The sequence below is a fragment of the Larus michahellis genome, chromosome 5, assembly GCF_964199755.1.
Source record: "Larus michahellis chromosome 5, bLarMic1.1, whole genome shotgun sequence".
NCBI lineage: Eukaryota > Metazoa > Chordata > Aves > Charadriiformes > Laridae > Larus > Larus michahellis.
The window spans coordinates 74,243,018-74,261,239 of NC_133900.1; positions in this window are offsets into that span (position 1 = coordinate 74,243,018).

The following is an 18,222-nucleotide window of genomic DNA, read 5'->3' on the forward strand; positions in this document are numbered from 1 at the left end:
GTTTTGGCTTCAGGATTAAAAAGAAAAAATCTGCTTTGCAGAAAAAGCAGCAAGTTGGAACCAGAAATTATTTCATTTCCCTAAAATTTCACACGCAGAAATGTTATGCAGACGTGAGGAATGCAGAAAAAGGAGGGAATGTTTCAGGGCTTCCGTTCAATTTGCAGAAGAGCTCGGCGTTACTTGCTGTTTCCATCTTTTCTCTCCTGCCTCTTAGAAGTTTGGGACCCCTGTGGACTGGGGTGGCGTGGCATCAACCCCACCTCCTGGGCTGTAGGGGTCGGAGCACTTGTTGACTGAGCCTTTTCCTTGGGAAGCCCCTGGGCACTCGGTGAACTGAAATGGCAGAGTAATCTTTCTCTGCTTTGGATTAAAGGCCCTCAGCTCCCAGAGCGGTTGCTGTTGCTCTACCGCCAGGGAGGGAACAGCGGTGAAGAGTTCTTGTGGGAAAGCGCCCCACTCTAGGAGGAAGTCTGCACTTTGGGAAGGACTAAGGCTTATGAAATTTCAGGCACACGTGTCGTGTGAAGTACCAAAGAGAGAAAGAAATATATACAAGTTGAACGGTAACTTTGATAGACCATCTTTTCAAGCAGTTATTCACCTATTTATGCTTCGTCATCTCATGGTCCGTGTCCATTGTCTTTTTGGAGCCAGTGTTGTTCTTTTGGGTGAGCTCTTGAGCCCAAAAAGCCCCTTCTCTGCAATCTTTCTGGTCAGAGAGAAGCATCTCTACCAGTCCCTTCGTCACAGAGAGGCTCTTCCTCTTTTTCCTTTTCTTGCCCATCAAACCCTCTTCACCCTATTCAGTCCTTCTTCATTTCTCAGAGGCTTCTGTGAATTCAGTCATCAATCATTTCCTCTGTTTATTTCTCTTCCGTCTCTTGCTATGGGCAGAAATGACAAACAAGAGTTTTTCTCACTTTCAAGAGGGACCCTTGTGAATGAGAGAAAAATCATGGTCATTCTTCATTGTCTGGTTTTTCCCAGTTTTGGGAGATTTTGGGGATGACAATTCCATTGCACCACTGCAAGTAACTCTAAAAGGTGGAGTGGCATACAGGCCTACCATAAAATATTCTTCCTTGCAGTTGATATTGTTGCCTTGAAGGTGGATGGAGGGACCAGCAAAATAACTGAAATCCACAGGGACAGTATTCGAATAAGGCTTGGTTATGAGAAGACAAACCAGGAAGCAGGAGAGCCATGGGCTCTCTGTCTGACAGACTACCTTGCAAGGTGGGCTATGGATTGCTAGCAGACACTTTGACCATGTTCTGGGGAGATTTTAACTGGGGGCTGGAGAGCAGAACTCAGTCAGGAACCTCTTCGTGCTGTGGGGTTTTGGCCCCACCACTCTTGTTGACATTGGGCACACCAGTCACATTCACAATGATGTGTAGATCAAAACCATAGTATCCTACCAAAAGACCTGCGCAACTGCACAGAGATCCATGTTTTGTCTCCCGCTTCCCTGTGAGGCAGCTGCTAAAATCTCAGTTTTAAAGCAGTGCTATAGTTTGCCTTTTAGGCTAACAATAAAATTCGAACTCAAAGTTTAAACAAAAATATCTGTGTTTTGACATCAGGGCTCCACAGCTTCTTGAATTTTTAGGTATCCTCAAAGAGTGGAGAGGTCCCAGATCTCAGCATGACTCCAGTAGCTCACATGACCAGAAGGCCTAATGTCACGATAGATAAAAGGTTAGGCATGATGACTTTCAAAGAGTGCAGCAACAAACCAGATCATATGCAAATGCTTAAAGAAGACTTGAGCTATCCCATTATTAGAGAGCAAAGAGCAATAGCGGATTGACAGGTAAAGGCCTCAGCGCTCCAGGCATGGATGAGAGCAGCCTAGGAAGGTATTTGAAGGAGCACTAAAAGAAGTGTGTAGAGAGACATCATGACCAATGCAAATATTATGCAAAGGAACTTATTGCAAAGGTTCTTTAAGGTACCAGAAAGTAATGAACATGCCAGAATAATTCACCACTCGCTTAACAGTGAGAAATGCATCTTGCAGATGCAGATCTACAAGATGTGCAGTAAAAATTTTGCCCAGTATGGTACAAAGACTTCCACTTAAACCTGCCATTTATGCCTATCATTAGAAGAGAGGAAAGGGCTTTCAAGATTTTGAGGGAAACAAGAAAGAAGAGAGATTATGCGCCTTAAATTATTTCTACCTCCTGGTTTGTAATCGTATGGAATAGCTGAGCAAAATAAACAATAAAAGATTACTAGAAAGGGGAGGGGGAGAATAAATATATGAATAGACCTCGACAGAGAGGCTAACTTTCACAGCTAGTAATACTTAAGTTAACTAGTTTACAGTTAACTCAGATATATTTAAAGGAGCTGCATTAATCTTACCCAACTTCACACCTTTAGTATGAATGTCTACACATGAAATTATCATCTAGACTCCTTCCAAAGAGAGAATTCAGCACTTTTAGAGCCCAGTTCATCTGACCTGTTTATTGTAGGATGAGATGAATTGTCCATGGACAGGTTTCTCCTTCTTTCAGCTAATCATTAAAAGCACGACAAGTAGATCAGGTATTTAGTGCCCATAACAAAGTTGCCCCAGCATTGCCACACTGGCTCAGGCCAAGAGTCTCCAATAGTGACTAGCACTTGACACCTAAAACCAAGATGTAGGTAGGTCCTAGGATGAGGAGTTGTAGCTCTAGGTAAAGTCTCATGTGAGTCTCTAACAGTGAGACAATTCCTTAAGCTCTGAAGCATAAGTTTTAATTTCCTTGCAGATTTTTAGTTCAGTTTTGGCTGATAAAACTCTGGATATTCTTGTTATTAGTGTAACAACCTTGCTTTTTAACCTTGCTAAGCTTGCTGACGCCCGTGGCAATGTGTTCCACGGTCTAATTATGCATTTTACCAACACTATTTCCCTTCTACTCTTCTACATCATTTTGTTTCTATTTGATCCTATCTGTGAAACAGAGATAAAGATTTTGTTCTTCTTTTTCTTCCCAGCTAAGTTAAGGGAAAAAATATCAAGGGTGGGTGAATCCAGCCACAGCGTGTATCGAGGGAACAATAAACCCACAGAGTTCCCACTATGTCAAGTGACAGAGTGCATGCTCTGCACCAGCCCTTGCTAATGGGAAGTGTTTCAGGACAGGGGGTGAAGGAGGCTCCTTGGAGTCCAGGAGCCATGGGGGACCCCCAGGGGGACAGCAGGGCAGGGCCTCTCAGCCAGGCCCTGTCCCACCACCCCAGCCAGGGAGCACGGCAGGCTGGGGGGCAGCCAGGTTCAACCAGAGTCCAAATCATCAGGCAAGGTAGTGAGGATGAGACAGGTCCAAGGTCAAGCTGGGAAGTCACTCCGCAGGTCAAGAACAGGTCCAGTGACTGCCAGGCAGCTACATGGCGATGGGGCAGTCCCAAGGTCAAGCCAATGTCAGCCCAAAAGTCAGGTCCTATAGCCAGGCAGGGCAGGAGGGCTTTGGGGAGCTAGAGACCGGCACTGCTGTAGTGTTGGTGATTAACAGCCTGGAGGGAGTCTGAAATGGGGTCCTGGGCCATGGGCAGGGTGGTGGGAGGCTCTTGGGGAGGCGGACAGGGCCATTACAGCCTGGTGGTGCCTGACAAAGAGGAAGCAAATAGGCAATGGCCTCACAAATCCCTTCTCCCCTTTCTTCCAGGAAATCCATATATGTTGGAGTTTCAAAGTCAGAAACACCACAATGAACACCATGTCTGTAATTTTACTTTATTTTTACCCTTGTGCGTGTGCATCCTGATGCAATATTTCATTACACAATCGCATTGTTTCCTCTGCTTCTTTCCCCACTCATCTGTTTCCTCATTCAGGATGGATAAAGTTTATGAAATGATTGATTCTTCACGGTTTTTTCTTAGATATCTCACAGGCACCCCTACACTTTCTTTTTCTGTGCATTTTTGGGAGCTTACTTTTGAGGAAACATTTGATATATTCATGGCATCCTTCTGTGGCATCCTTCACTACAAATGAGTGGAATGGATCATCTCCAGTCTTTTAGAGAGCTGGCATAAAGGGAGTACAATAAAGGTCTGCAAAATCTTGAGTGGGATGGAAAGGGTGAGTAGGAATCTGCTGCACACTCTCTCTTCTGATTCAAGAGCTAGAGGTTCTCCATTGAAGCCAGTAGGAGCTAGACTGAAATCCTTATCCGGAAAAAAACTTTCTTTTCTGAATGCATTACCCACAGGTTATAGTAAGGATAAAAGTTGCTTTCAACTTCAGGTCTGGCGATCCTTCTTCCACTGACTCAAAAACCAGGTTCTCCGGCACATCATGGGCTAGACAGCAGCGATGGTAGGCTACATACTGGATTGGACTTCTCTGCATGAGAGCCCTGTGAGCTCTTTCTTCTGAGAACAGCCCACACAGCTAAAACACAGTAAAACACCCATGTGATACGTCTGGTAAGATGTGTCTGCTGTTACAAACAAATGCCACACCAAGGAAAGATTCTCCTAAATACAAGTCATCCAACCTGCTTAAGAGGATGCCGATAAGGTATCAACGGCAAACATACAGGCAGGATCACTCGAAGGTTATTCTAGAGGGCAAGGACCTGTACCCATAGATGACCACAGAAGGTGCTTTTACAGGATACTGTAATCACAACAGGTCAAAATACCAAGGAGTTTTGAAAGCACACTGAATACAGGGAATCTGGGGTTTTGGTCAGTGCTTAGGGTATTGTACCATTTCTGTTATAAAAATTGCCCAGCATAACGTGGGACATCTGTATGTGAGTTGTGGCTATAATCTATTATATATATTATATATTATATTATATATTATATTATCCATATGCATCCCTCATTCCTTTATCTTCCGGACATTTGCTGCTGCTGCCTTTGATTACCGTCTTCTCTGAGAATCTACCTCTAAAAACTTTTCTTTCTGGACTAGGCAGCCATCTTCTCCGAGTGGGAGGTCCCGGCTGCCTCTGCCGGGATGCTGGGAAGGGGGAGTGGGGCTGGCCATGGCCTGCCACAACAATAACCCTCACTGATCCAGCTGGCATTAACATTCCTGTGGATTCCAGATGTTTTTTACCATGGTGACTTTTTATCCTTTCAGCATTGTTAGCTGATGCCAGATTCCCCTTTGGCATGCAGAGTCATGCCACCTGAGATTTTGGGATTTTTTTATATCCATAGTCTAGGCAGGAATGCCAACTCTGTGTAGGAAAAAGAAACTGGGGGGATACTTATCAAATATTTAGGTGATAATTATATATTAGGAGTAAAATTGACAAGACTCTGAAAGAAACATTAATACAGATATTGATCTAAGGATCAAAAGGTAAAAAAAGTGTATATCAGGCTGAATTAGTCTCCAAAAACATGCATACACCTCTCTAAAGCTACTGGATCTATAAATTTCCAAAAGACTCTCTTAAACTTCTTTAATAAGCTGTGGACCTTGATCACAATGATTGGTATAATCACATAACCACACGTGTTTGCCAAATCTTTCTTTGCCCTTTCTCTCTGCCACTGTATAACACTGCTGTATAACTTGCCATAACCCAGGAAGTTAGTTATTAAAAAATGGTCCCTATATTCAGTACAGCGCGGCCTGATTTGAGTGGTGGCTTGATGCGCTAACATAATAAAATGACAGGAAGTAACGTGTGTATATAACATGGAAGAGAACGTAGAGACTCTTCATTTATTTGCACATTTTACCCCACGCGCAGGGTTAGAAGAATCTTCATTATTCGCGTGTTTTAACCCACGCAGAGGGTCAGCACAGCAGCGCTGGGGAGCACATTGGAGTTCCTTGCTAGTACCAGTACAAAGACGAGCTACCTAAAAAGGCAAGGATGCGGACCAGGGTGTTGGGTTGCTCAGCTCTGGTGGTTTTCAGATCGTGATCCCTAGGCCTCTAGATACTTCTCAGAGGACCTACAGGAGGTAACCAAGAAGGGCCACGCTTCGTTCGGTCGGATTCTCTCTCTAAGGATCCTTAGATTGGAAAACCACCGCCCTGCCAGCTCAAGGGTGGCGTGGAGGCAGCGTGGACCATCCGCAACATGCAGCTACCAGGAGCCCCGAGCAAAAATTGTGGCTAAAAGTGACACTGCAGGGCAGCCTGAGACACTGCGATAGCACCGTGTGTGGTTTAGAAGCCGCATGTGCGGCTGCAAAGGAAACAGAGTAAGCCTGCTTGAAGAGACAACTCTTACGATCCAAAAGCAAGTTTCGCCTTCAGATACAGGTGGCAGGGCAGAATTTAATCAACGGGTGTGAGTGTTATGGTGAACAGATTCTGAGCGCGGCAAAACTCGATTTTCATGTCTGACTTCAGCGGAGTTACACCGAATTTATAGCAAAAACGCTGGAAGGAGATTTTGTGTCAGGATGTGGTCTGTTTAGCTGAAATATACTATTGAAAAGTAGGTGGTCAATGTGTAATTTTAGCTTGTAGATGAAATCTCGTGTGAGACTCTGCATAGGCTTAGAACACACAGCAAAAATGTAAACATACATTTCTCCCTTGGGAGACAAGAATACTGCTCCATTTAGGAGAGGTTTGTATCATTGTCTTATATAACCATGTTACACTGATTTCATTAGAAGTAGCTGAAGCACTTTGATTGGAAGGCTATCATGCCAAAACCCTAATCCCCGAGAAAACTTCAGATTCTGATTGTGACAACATTATTGTAGATACATTCCAGGTAAAATAGTTCTGAATTTACACCTAGGTCAGACTACGGCTTTGCTTGTGGAGCTTTAGTGTATTTGGGATTCCCTAATACAATTGCAAACCGGAGAATAAAATACATCATGCGTCTGGTTGACTTTGTAAGCCCACTTCAACAAATGCAATCAATAGTATGACAGCAGTCTTCAGTCCAGGCATTTTGCCACATAACCTTAATTTATCTCCTTATCAGGCTGGCACCCCAGTAATGGGAATTCAGAGTAAGTCCACTGTCATAATTACCTACCTGAATTTATTCTACAGTGAACTTGACATCCTGCACTCACCCTAAAAACCATTTTTCCAGTCTTCATTGACAGCCATTAATGCTATATATTTTCAAAAGAGTTGCAGCAAATAGTATTTGGTTTTTTATTAAAGAATTAGTAACTTCACGTTAAAATGTTTTATTTAACTTCTGTTCACTTTTCAAGTAATATTTACCAGTTAAATAAAGTAGGGACAGAAAATGTAACATTTTTTTTTTTGTCTAATTCAACCCCCGTGAATTCCATGGCTGTGAGCAAAGCCGACTTAAGGTGAATGTTACATCTTTTGCAATGTCATGTCCACAGCTATGGTCTTGCTGAAAACAATTCTACATCTTCATTGTTCTTTAAAGCTCTTAAAATTGAGGTACAGGGGCCTCAAGTGATATAAAGAGGGCATTTCCACTCCATGTTTCATTCCTGCTTTCTTGCAACCTCCTTTAATTCAAGACTAAGCCTGATCTTCTTCTGTTTGAAGTCAGATTTTTAAGTTTTTCAGATCCAACATGGTCTAAATAGGATGCTTAATTGATGTCCGTGTGCGTGTATAGACACAGAGATACACACGCGTGCATGCACACACGCACAACGTGTAATACACCTATTGAAAGACTGGGTGAAACAATGCAATTTGGTTCATCACTTTGAACTGCAGAAATACGACAGTGTGAACAACAGACAATAATCCTGCTCTTGCCAAATTACTACACCCCTATGCTTCATTGGATTCTGTCATAAATGCAGTATTTTCAGAGAAATATATAGCTATCACTGCTTAGATGCTTAACTCTTAGGAAAAATCTATTGTAACCAGCACTGAAAGCATTTTTTAAAAATAATAATAAAATTCTCTGGAGAAACCCTAACGTTTTTCTCAGAATTTTCTTGCCAAAATGCTTATGAGAAAGGAAGAAGACTGTAAGTCCCTCGCCTTCACGTGTTTCTTTGTTCTAATGCACAGGCATGTCACTCGTGAAGGACGCCTGTGCCATGACTACGAGTGGGCTGACCCATTACTATCTACCCTCACATTTGGCTTGTAAACAATAGTAGGAACTGAGCCCATAGAAAATATCTCACTCTCGCCAGCCTGCCGCATTGTTTGAGCTGGGAAATCGAGACAAACTGCTACATTCTCGGTTAAAAATAAGAGGCCTTTGAATTTTCTCTCTACTCTGAACTTTCCACCAAGGGTTGGCTTTTGTCATTTTGGCACATCTTTTGAGGTCTGAATATAGCTTAGCTTTTATGTAGGGCTTTCTGTACTTAAAGAACTGTGCAGCACTGCAACAGGCTCAGACCTGTTAAAAAGGAAGTGCAAAATGTGTCTCATCGCACCAGACACCAGCATCCTACCATGCCCTAACGCGGGGGCTTGGTTGTGATGGGGGCAGGTGCCTCAGCCCAAGGCAGCTTCCTTCTCCTGGAGATAGCCTAATCATGGTTCATATTTAGCTTTAGAGCACCACTGGCTGCAGCCACACCTGGGCTGAAGCTGTCCCATCTATTTCTTTAGTTTTTCACCCTCCAGAAATCCCTCGCAATGAGTGACTCAGCCTTTCCACCCAGCAATGAAGGCATTTAGAAGGTCACAGCTCACTGGCACACTCCAAAGACTGTTTCAAGCCGCAAATGATAAAATCAGTTGAATTGCTTGTGTACAGAGTACAATACTGCAAGGGCTCAGGGATACCTACAGAGAAAGCTTCATATAGAAGGTAACTTCTAATAAAGCGTACATGTTTTATTGAGTTTGTTACTGTCGAGCCCTCAATAAAGGGATTTTCCATGATGGTAACTACATGTTCAGATATTATTTCTTTTTTGTAATTTTGGTAGAGAAATATCATTGTTTAAAAGGATTATAAACTTGGTTTTCTACCTGGCAACAAGGTAGAATAGTTCTATTGGTATGTTGCTTACCATGTTATAATACCTCAGTTTAGCATTTTGATTGAAGTCAAATACATAGATGTATAAAAATATGTATATTAATATATATATATATAAGATATACATCAGTGGACACTTGCAACACGTTACATGTACTGGCACACTCATAATTATTACATGCATTAACAAAATCCAACACCGAATCTGTAAGTTTGCGACTTACCTGAATTACAAAAGGAGCTGAGGGCCCTGATGCTACAAGGTTTAAATTCCCACTGATTAGAGAGTAAATTGAGGTCAGTTTTTGGTTATAGTATATATATGTTTAATCTTTATGCACTGATGTATTTACACTATAGTGAGTTAAATTTGCTTTATAAAATGCAGCAAAATCTTCCCTTCTGTTAAGCTTGTATGGGTTGCCTTGCTTGAATTTAAAGGTTCCATTATATGATCCTCTTTTCTCGTGGTCCCGGTTTTCCTCTGAAACCTGAAGACCTGATGGGACCAATCTTGTGTTCAAAGTTAAGCATGTGCACCGATGTATTGCTTGTTAATGTATTGCTTGTATTGGGAATGTTCAGACTGCGTAGAACTGCAGCTTGAGTGTGGAGGAAGCTGGGAAACATGGGACTCGCAACTCAAATCCTTCCCTTGGTGACAAGTCTATTGTCAATTTAGATTCAGTGGTAGCTAGTTTATACTCATTTGTTCTCAGTGTAGTATCCTTTGACTTTCATAGTTCTTCCTCCCCAGTGTTTACCCTTGTTACCCTCTGAAACCACATCTAGTTGAGCTAAACAAGGCACTTCCTGGCCTATATGCAGGTATCGCTATTTCCTTGGCCATTTTAAGGACCTCTTTCCTGAACTTGTCCCAGCACGTGTTAATCTTTCTTCACTGTGACAGAGTTGTTCTGAGTACTCTGCGTAAGGTCTCAGCTTATACGGTTGCATAAATATTTCCCTTTAAACTATTTGAAATAAAACACCTATAGATGTGTTTTCATTTTTCATAATGATGTCTTTAGACATCCTGTGATGGACAACTGACTAAACCAAGCCAGGCCTTTCTCTTCATCTTTTGTCAGCAGCTGATGGACTTGTACTTACTGAAGAAATTCTTCCTCGTCTCTAAGTCCCTTGCCTTCGTTGCATTAGTCTTCTGTTAATTGAGCCCTTGCTTTATGGCAGTTCAGTCCTACTGTGCGTGCCAGATACCTTCTTTCTGTCACCAGTGTATTTCATTAATCGTTTCTATTCTTTGGACATAATAATTAACAGGAATGATAAATGCAGTCAATCCCTAATCCACAGTGACACAAATCATCTCCCTATAGCCTGAGCAGTTTCCTGTAAGTACAGCCATTGCACTTGCCCTTCAGCTGGTTTCTTCCCTCAGATTTTCCTGCACCATCACACTGACTTCCACATAACACCATGTCAGTCACTTTACTGAAATCTATATGGATTTCCTTTATTGCAAAGACTGAATATTTTAGCAAAGAAAAATACCAAGTTAATTTGGCACAATTATCTTTGGTAACTATTTCTCCCATCTTTATGTACTTTTAAATCTTTATTTCTTTCACAAAATGTTGAGTCCTTGTATGCAGTTGAGATCAACCTAATACACTTTTGTGGATCACTTTCCTCCTTAAAGATCGCTACTTTATTTTTTATTTTTTTAATCATATGGTATTGCCATCTGTTTTAGTAAATGCATTAAACCTCTTACCACTGGCTGTATTATCTCAGTTACTGGGCGTCCTTGAGAGCTGAGCTCTTTGCCCTTGCACATGACAACTTCTCTTTCCACACCCATTCTCATTAACATCCTCTGCGTACTGCGGCATTATCATTACTGACGCTGACGCTGAGCCAAATATTCAGGTAGTTTGGGGCGGGTGTCCTTAATTGCAACCACATCTATGTTTTACGAGGTAGCCACTTCTTTTTTATTGTTTATCTGGCCACGGTTCCTCTTAATATTTGCTTGAATTTCTTTTGCAACCTCTACCTAAGCTTGACTTTTGATGTTTTCACCTTTCTATATGCCTTCTGTCTGGCAAGACATTTTTTCTTTTTCTGTTCCTTGTAGGCTCTCCTTTTACACATAATATTAAGGGATTCTGAGTTAATTATGAATGGAGTTATTTGCTATAATTTTGCCCTTTGGAATACATACTTAAGATAATTCCTGGAGCACTGGCTTAAAGGAACTCCAGTTGCCTTCCGCAGTTATCTGACTGAACTATTCTGTCTCAGTGTGTGCTCACACTTCAAATCAGCTGGTATTTTTATCAGCTGATATTTTTATCAGCTGATTTCAGTATTTTTAAATTAATATTTCAGCTACTTACATTCAGCAGAGCTTGGCTCCCCATTGAGTAGTACTATTAGGTGTACTAGTAACAAACAAAGCACTTGGTAAACAAAAGTCCAATGATTACTCCAACCAAAGATCTTAAAATCTAAGGGGGATAATCAAAGAAACAGGAAATACAAAGCAGGAGTATGGATAATGAAACAGACCATTTTATAAGTTTCTTTTATTTTAATGTTTAATAGTCTTTAAAATGTCTGTAAACTAAAGAAACACATGAGAATAAATGAGACTATTTGTACTGTATATTTTGGAGGATGATCTTGCTGTTGCAGTCAATAAGTCATTACCAAAAAGAAAAAAAATCCCAGTTATTCAGTCTGCTTGGTGAGTGTTGTGATAATATTAGGAGGGGAGCAAATAATTCCATAGGAAAATAATAGAATAAATTTTTCCTTAATTTTTTTACACCAAATTGTTCATCAAGATCCACCTACAAATAGGAGAGGGGGTGGTGGGGCGGGACGAATCCCTGCATCAGGCCCACTGACTTACAGTGAGTGACCTGCCATTTCAAGATCAGAGTATTTTCCTGTGACTTTGCTGAGAGCCACCACGAGAGGGCCATTTGCCTGCAACCCCTTCCAGGGGGTCTCCTGCCCGCCTCCCTGCACAGCCTGCTCTCCTAATACGTTGTGGTTTCTAAACAGTATTTTCCCAATTTGCCTCTCATTCACAAACCCTACAATATTCTTGCACTGGGAAATCTAATGACAGTTCTTCTTGTGGACTTGAGCAAGAAGGTATGCACTTAATTAGGCACTGAGAAACATGCTCTGGGAAACAAATGAATTGGAATTTTCTTTTGATTTCCCTGCGGGGCCTTTCCTTTTGCTCATCCTTGCTGACAGAGGCCGCAGCAGCTAACTCGGCTCCTCCCTGGAGCTAGTTAGTTTAGTTGGGCAGCAGGAGACCACAGAGTGAATGGCACTAGAAAAAGCAGCAATGTGAGCATGTTTTGCTCAATCTTATGCATTATTTGTTGTTTTACCACTGTCGGGTAAAATCAGATATATTAAAAAAAAAAAAAATTACCATACAAGAATCCAGAACAAAAAAAATCATGAGGCTGCGATAATAATAATGATGTTGAGGAGATCAGTGAGTGTTGGGACCCATTACACTGTAAGATTTACTTTACAGCATCCTCCAAATTCAAGGAATTTCTTCCACCATGGAATGAGCAGGGGTTCTTCTCCAAGTGCTCCCAAAATCTGGGCAGGGAATTGTCAGCGCAGAGGCCAGAGCATGCATGTAGCTGCGCTACCTCCCCATGGCAAGAGCCATCTCTCTGGACATATTTGTACCATCTCTGGCACACCTCCTCAGGAGTGAGCCCGGAGCCTCCAGAGCGGTGACTGAGGTCTGTTGACCTCAAGTCCTCTGGAAGAGGCTGGCAAGAGCCCTGGTGCACAACCTTCGCCCTAGGAAGGCTCAGTTTACGTGCCCCATTCCGGCTCATGCACAACGTGCTGTCAGTAGATGGCGACAGATACCTTCTGTACTGTGCAAAATAGCCAAATCCTTTCTCAAAACAGAAAATAAAAGTAAAGGGGAAAAAAAGATTAAAAGTCGAAGTTGCATTACGCTGTGGTTTTTAATAAGACAGCCACACACCATTTCTCAAAAAGTGTATTCTCGTTTTCTCACCAGGCTCAAGAACAGAGGCAATATCTGTGGCTTCTTTGGGAATTCTTTTGTTTGCACACAGTATTTGTACTACAACCAGCTTTAAAACTGGCCACACATCTTCTGTTCTTGATTGTAAATCTTAATTATTTTGTCAGTATTAGCATATTGCCTTCAGACAGAAGCACAGCCTTGTTAAAGGCTCGCTAATGCAGTCATTAATGAATCCATTGAGCATAAACCTAATTTAATTGCAAAGTTTGGTCTACACTATCAGTATACCGTCTCTCCCCCCTTCAGTTACAAATTTTCATGAAAATCTAACCAAAAATCTATTTAAAACATACTAGCTTTTCCAGTATGCATATATATAAAGCATTTCAAACTCCCAACATGTTTGAAAGTTGCTCGCTTTTCAATTATTTTGCATTCTGAAGAAGATTTGGTGCTTTTTCCTTTTCAAAAAGTGCGTAGGGAATATTGTTTTAAGAACTTCTTGAGCACAATGAAATATTTTTCCTGCCAACATTGGCTTGTTAATAAAGGCGTGTCAGGGGAGTTCTCAGTAAATTTAGAAACTTTTTTTGAATGTTAGAACAGAAGATTGCTTCATACGGGTGGAGACATACAAGGTTTCAGTCTATGTTACCCAAGTGAATGAAATCACTGCAGTCTGTAAATGAGCATAAATCAGGAATCTTCTTGACAGCAAAAAATCTTTTCCCAGTGTTCTGACTTACTTCAGTCTCACCACACCATTTTAAGTATGTTGAGCTCAGCAGGTTTCTGAAGAGCAATTAAGTTATTTCCAAGTGATTGATAAACATGAAATACTGGTAGCTAACTCCATGACAAAACTGAACTTGCATTTTTTAATGAACTGTACATGCAGATATGCAAAAAATGCAAGGAGCAAAAGATCTTAAACCAGTGGAAGGTACTCAGATACCATGGTGGTGAACATAGTGTGAATATTTAAATATTATGTGGGGTGCCTGCAGTGATTCAGGCCCTGCAGTGAAGGTGGTGGTCAGTAGCACAAAGTCTAGTAGGAGGCCAGTAAACCAGTGCTGTATCCCAGGGGTACACCTGGTTCACTCCTGTTCAACATCTTCATTAATGACCTGGATGATGGGGCAGAGTGTACCCTCAACAAATTTGCTGATGACACCAAACTGGGAGGAGTGTCTGGTATACCAGAGGGTCATGCTGCCATCCAGAGGGACCTCGACAAACAGACTGAGAGGAACCTCATGAACTTCAACAAGTGCAAAGTCCTGCACCTGTGGAGGAACAACCCCATGCACCAGTATATGCTGGGGGCCACCCAGCTGGAAAGCAGCTTGGCAGAAAAGGACCTGGAGCTCCTGGTGGACGCCAAGTTGAAGATGAGTGAGCAATGTGCCCTTGCCGCAAAGAAGCCGAATGGTATCCTGGTCTGCGTTAGACAAAGTATTGGCAGTGGGTCAAGGGAGGTGATCCTTCCCCTCTGCTCGGCACTGGCAAGGTCACACCTGGTGTGCTGTGTCTAGGTTTGGGCTCCTCAGAACAAGATATACATGGAGCTACTGGAGAGAGTCCAGAAAAGGGCTACAAACGTGATAAAGGGACTGGACCATCTCTCCTGTAAGGAGAAGCTGAGAGAGCTGGGGCTGTTCAGTCTACAGGAGAGAAGGCTCGGGGGGGTTCTTATTGATGTGTATAAATACCTGAAGGAAGGGTGCAAAGAGGATGGAGCCAGGCACTTTTTAGTGGTGCCCAGTGAAAGGAACCAGAGTCAATGGGCACAAACTGAAACACAGGAGGCTCTGTCAGGATTTTTTTTTTACTATGTGGGTGACCATGCACTGGCACAGGTTGCCCAGACAGGTGGTGGAGAATATCTCCATCCTTGGAGATATTCAAAAGCCCTTCTGAGACAGTCCTGGGCAACTGTCTCTAGGTGGCCCTGCTTGAGCAGAGGGGTTGGACCAGATCACCTCCAGAGGTCCCTTCCAACCTCAGCCATTCTGCGATTCTGCAATATGAAAGTTTTATTACAATGCTCAATTGTGATGATAATCTTTGAAAAGAGTCATCAGTCTAAATTAATGACACAAATTATAAAGACTGAAGTACATATTCGTTCATACGTTTTCCAGCCACATGGCATGCTGTGAATACCAGCCTCATTAGAAATCTGTTTGTGCGGTAACCTAGAATTGCTCTTGCTCCAGATTTGGACCATAAAATACATGTTTAAAGATGGTTGTGGTTGAACTGTTAAGATCTCTTTTTTCCTGTGCAGAAAAAGAACAGGCATGTAAATTCATGCCAGAGAGCTGTATTTTATACTTGATGATACCAAAGATAGATGTACTTTCAATGGCAGAACTTAGCTGGAATCTTGCCAGCCCTTCAGGCAGGCTTGTAACTTGGCAAAAAGACCAATGTACTCAATGTGGGTCACTCTCTCACCCACGATAGTGTCAGTAGTAAATACCTTTATTAAATTATTTATAAAGACTTTTAAGTGTATTTACCCACAGATGCCTTTACAAAGCTCATTGCTGTTCAAGTTTCTAAAGGACAGAAACTCAGGAGACTGGGAGTCCTCAGCAGCACTGGAGCCCTCAGCACCGGAAAGGCATGGACCTGTTGGAGTGAGTCCAGAGGAGGCCACAAAAATGATCAGAGGGATAGAGCACCTCTCCTGTGAGAACAGGCTGAGAGAGTTGGGGTTGTTCAGCCTGGAGAAGAGAAGGCTCTGGGGAGACCTTATTGTGGCTTTCAGTACTTAAGGGGACCTACAATGAAGATGGGGACAAACTTTTTAGCAGGGCCTGTTGTGATAGGACAAGGGGTAATGGCTTTAAACTGAAAGAGGGAAGATTTAGACTAGATAGAAGAAAGAAATTTTTTACACTGAAGATGGTGAAACAATGGCACAGGCTGCCCAGAGAGGTGGTAGATGCCCCATGCCTGGAAACATTCAAGGCCAGGTTGGACAGGGCTCTGAGCAACCTGATCTAGTTGAAGATGTCCTTGGTCATTGCAGGGTGGTTGGACCAGATGACCTTTAAAGGTCCCTTCCAACCCAAACTATTCTGTGATTCTGTGGTTCTCTGACAGTCACTGAAGTTGTATGCAAAGACATTGACTGTATTTTTGAGTTTCCAAATAACCTAAGTCTAAACTAAAGGGCTAAATGTGTTGTCTCACCACTGATGAGGCCAGATATACCCAGAGATATCTCTTATAAATAACTGAAGTTATAATGTTGGTTCTTTCAGTAGAACCAGCTGAACAGTTTTGAAATTAATTCTGAAAGGGACACATTATGAAAGAGGCATACTTATTCCACTGTGTATGCAATGTTTGCACACACCATACATTGTAATGACAAATGATACTTTCTATTTTGTCAAAGGCTTAGATAAACACTGCCTAAGACAAACATGTGTGGACCTGCTCTGCTGAACACCTCCTTTGAGAAGTCTGGCAGGCAACAACCTTCTGCAGGAGACTAAACCAAGCTGCGTAAAAATCAGTTCAGTTTTCCAGGTGTGAAGTTAAATATTTGCTACAAATGTTAACTTCCCACCATGCATCTGCCCATCTTCATGTATTCTTCCCCCTGAGGGATCTTTTGTTCTCCCAGGTGACAACTGAAATAAAGGTTTCAAAGTCAGATTCTAACAGTTTCACCAGGTGTAAACCCAACAATGCAGCAAATTACAGCCGTGAGAAATTAACCACAGGGTTTCCCATGCTGGAGAGCTCAAAGGCTACCAAAACAAGGCTCCTGGTGGCCTTTTTCTCAGGAACTGCTTGTCAGAGGGACGTGTGCTGAATTATTCGAGTGACATGGGAGCCTTGCCCAGGCTTCTTTTCCTTTGAAGGGGGTGCTCCTCATTTCCTCTTATCACATGAGTTAGGAACCTGCCCCAAGTCAGAGGAGGGAAGCACCCAGGCAGGTACTGAGATCTAGAAAACAGTGCTGCAGAAATGCTGCTTTTCCCTTCCCTCTCCATGTGTGTGGAAAAAACAGCATAGGCACAAACTGCAGCTGCTCAGAAAATAATCTGCAACAGGTCTAATTTCACATGCAGAGGAATTTCTCTTGCTCTTGTGACACAGTGGAAAGATTTCATTTTTCTGGCATTATTATCAATTAATGCTGTTTGTGTATAATCACCCAGGGGCCTCTGCTGGGGTGTGGTCTCTCACATCTGGCCAGTGCAAGCTTGGAATCTGATGACTGAGAAGCTCATGGAAGACCATTATTGACCTGATATATAATGGGAGGCTTCTGGTGCAAGCCTTGCTGCTCCTCAGTTCCCAAAATATGAGAAGGGTGCTTGCAGCACAAGAGTGGATGAGAAAGCAGGATCACAGTCCTTGCTATTCAAGCACAGGCTATGGTGACTAGTAACCAGTGACTCCCTTTGTTCATCTCAATTGGCTTTACTACTTGCAAAAATAGCAAATGATTCAGTTCTCAAACCTTTTTCTCACTTTCCTCACTCTCCCCCATCCACACACGTGCACGGAGTGGATCCTGTAGGGAGAAATAATTGCTAGAGCTGCTGGCAGCAAAGCAATGGCGGCAGCAGGGGACAGAAAGTTGGGGTAGGGAATCTGGGGGACAGACAGACAATAAAAGGGGCTGGGGAAGGGGAAGGGAGGAGGAAGAGGAAGGAGAGGAGAGGCAGGATGGAGTGCACAGACCACTCGGGGGCTCTCAGAGCTGCCCCGTTCCATGACAGAGGAGGCCCCCAAACATGACATAATCGCCAGGAACAGCTGCAGTTCGACTCAGCAGCTCCCAGGAGCCCAGGGCTGTTTCTGGTCCCAGTCCTTCTCCACGCTGTCTGCCTGTGTCCCCCTGCAGAGCCCTTTGTCACAGCCCCACTTCACCCTCTGTCCCCCTCTCAGCCCCAGCCACCAGCCCCATCCTGATCCCAGTAGCTGCTGGACAGAAAGGATCAAACTCCTCCTATTGCCATTATAAAAGCAAGTGACTGAAGGTTTATCATGACACTGACATTTGGACTGAGAACAGCTAAAGAAGAATAAGAAAGCTACATTGTTTGGTCCTGCTATAAATATTCTAAGTTGTAATAAACTTCCCTGCAGAGGTTAAGACCACTATTACACCTACCAACCACTGAATTGTCAGCAGTGTCACTGAAAGTGTCACAGAAAATCCTTATTGTTAAAAACCTTTTTATCATTTTGCTTGCCTTTTGGAGGACTTGTAAGGTCTGATAATAAAGTAACTGCGCTCACAGAATGTATCTGGATTCCCTTAAGGCACTTGACGTGGTA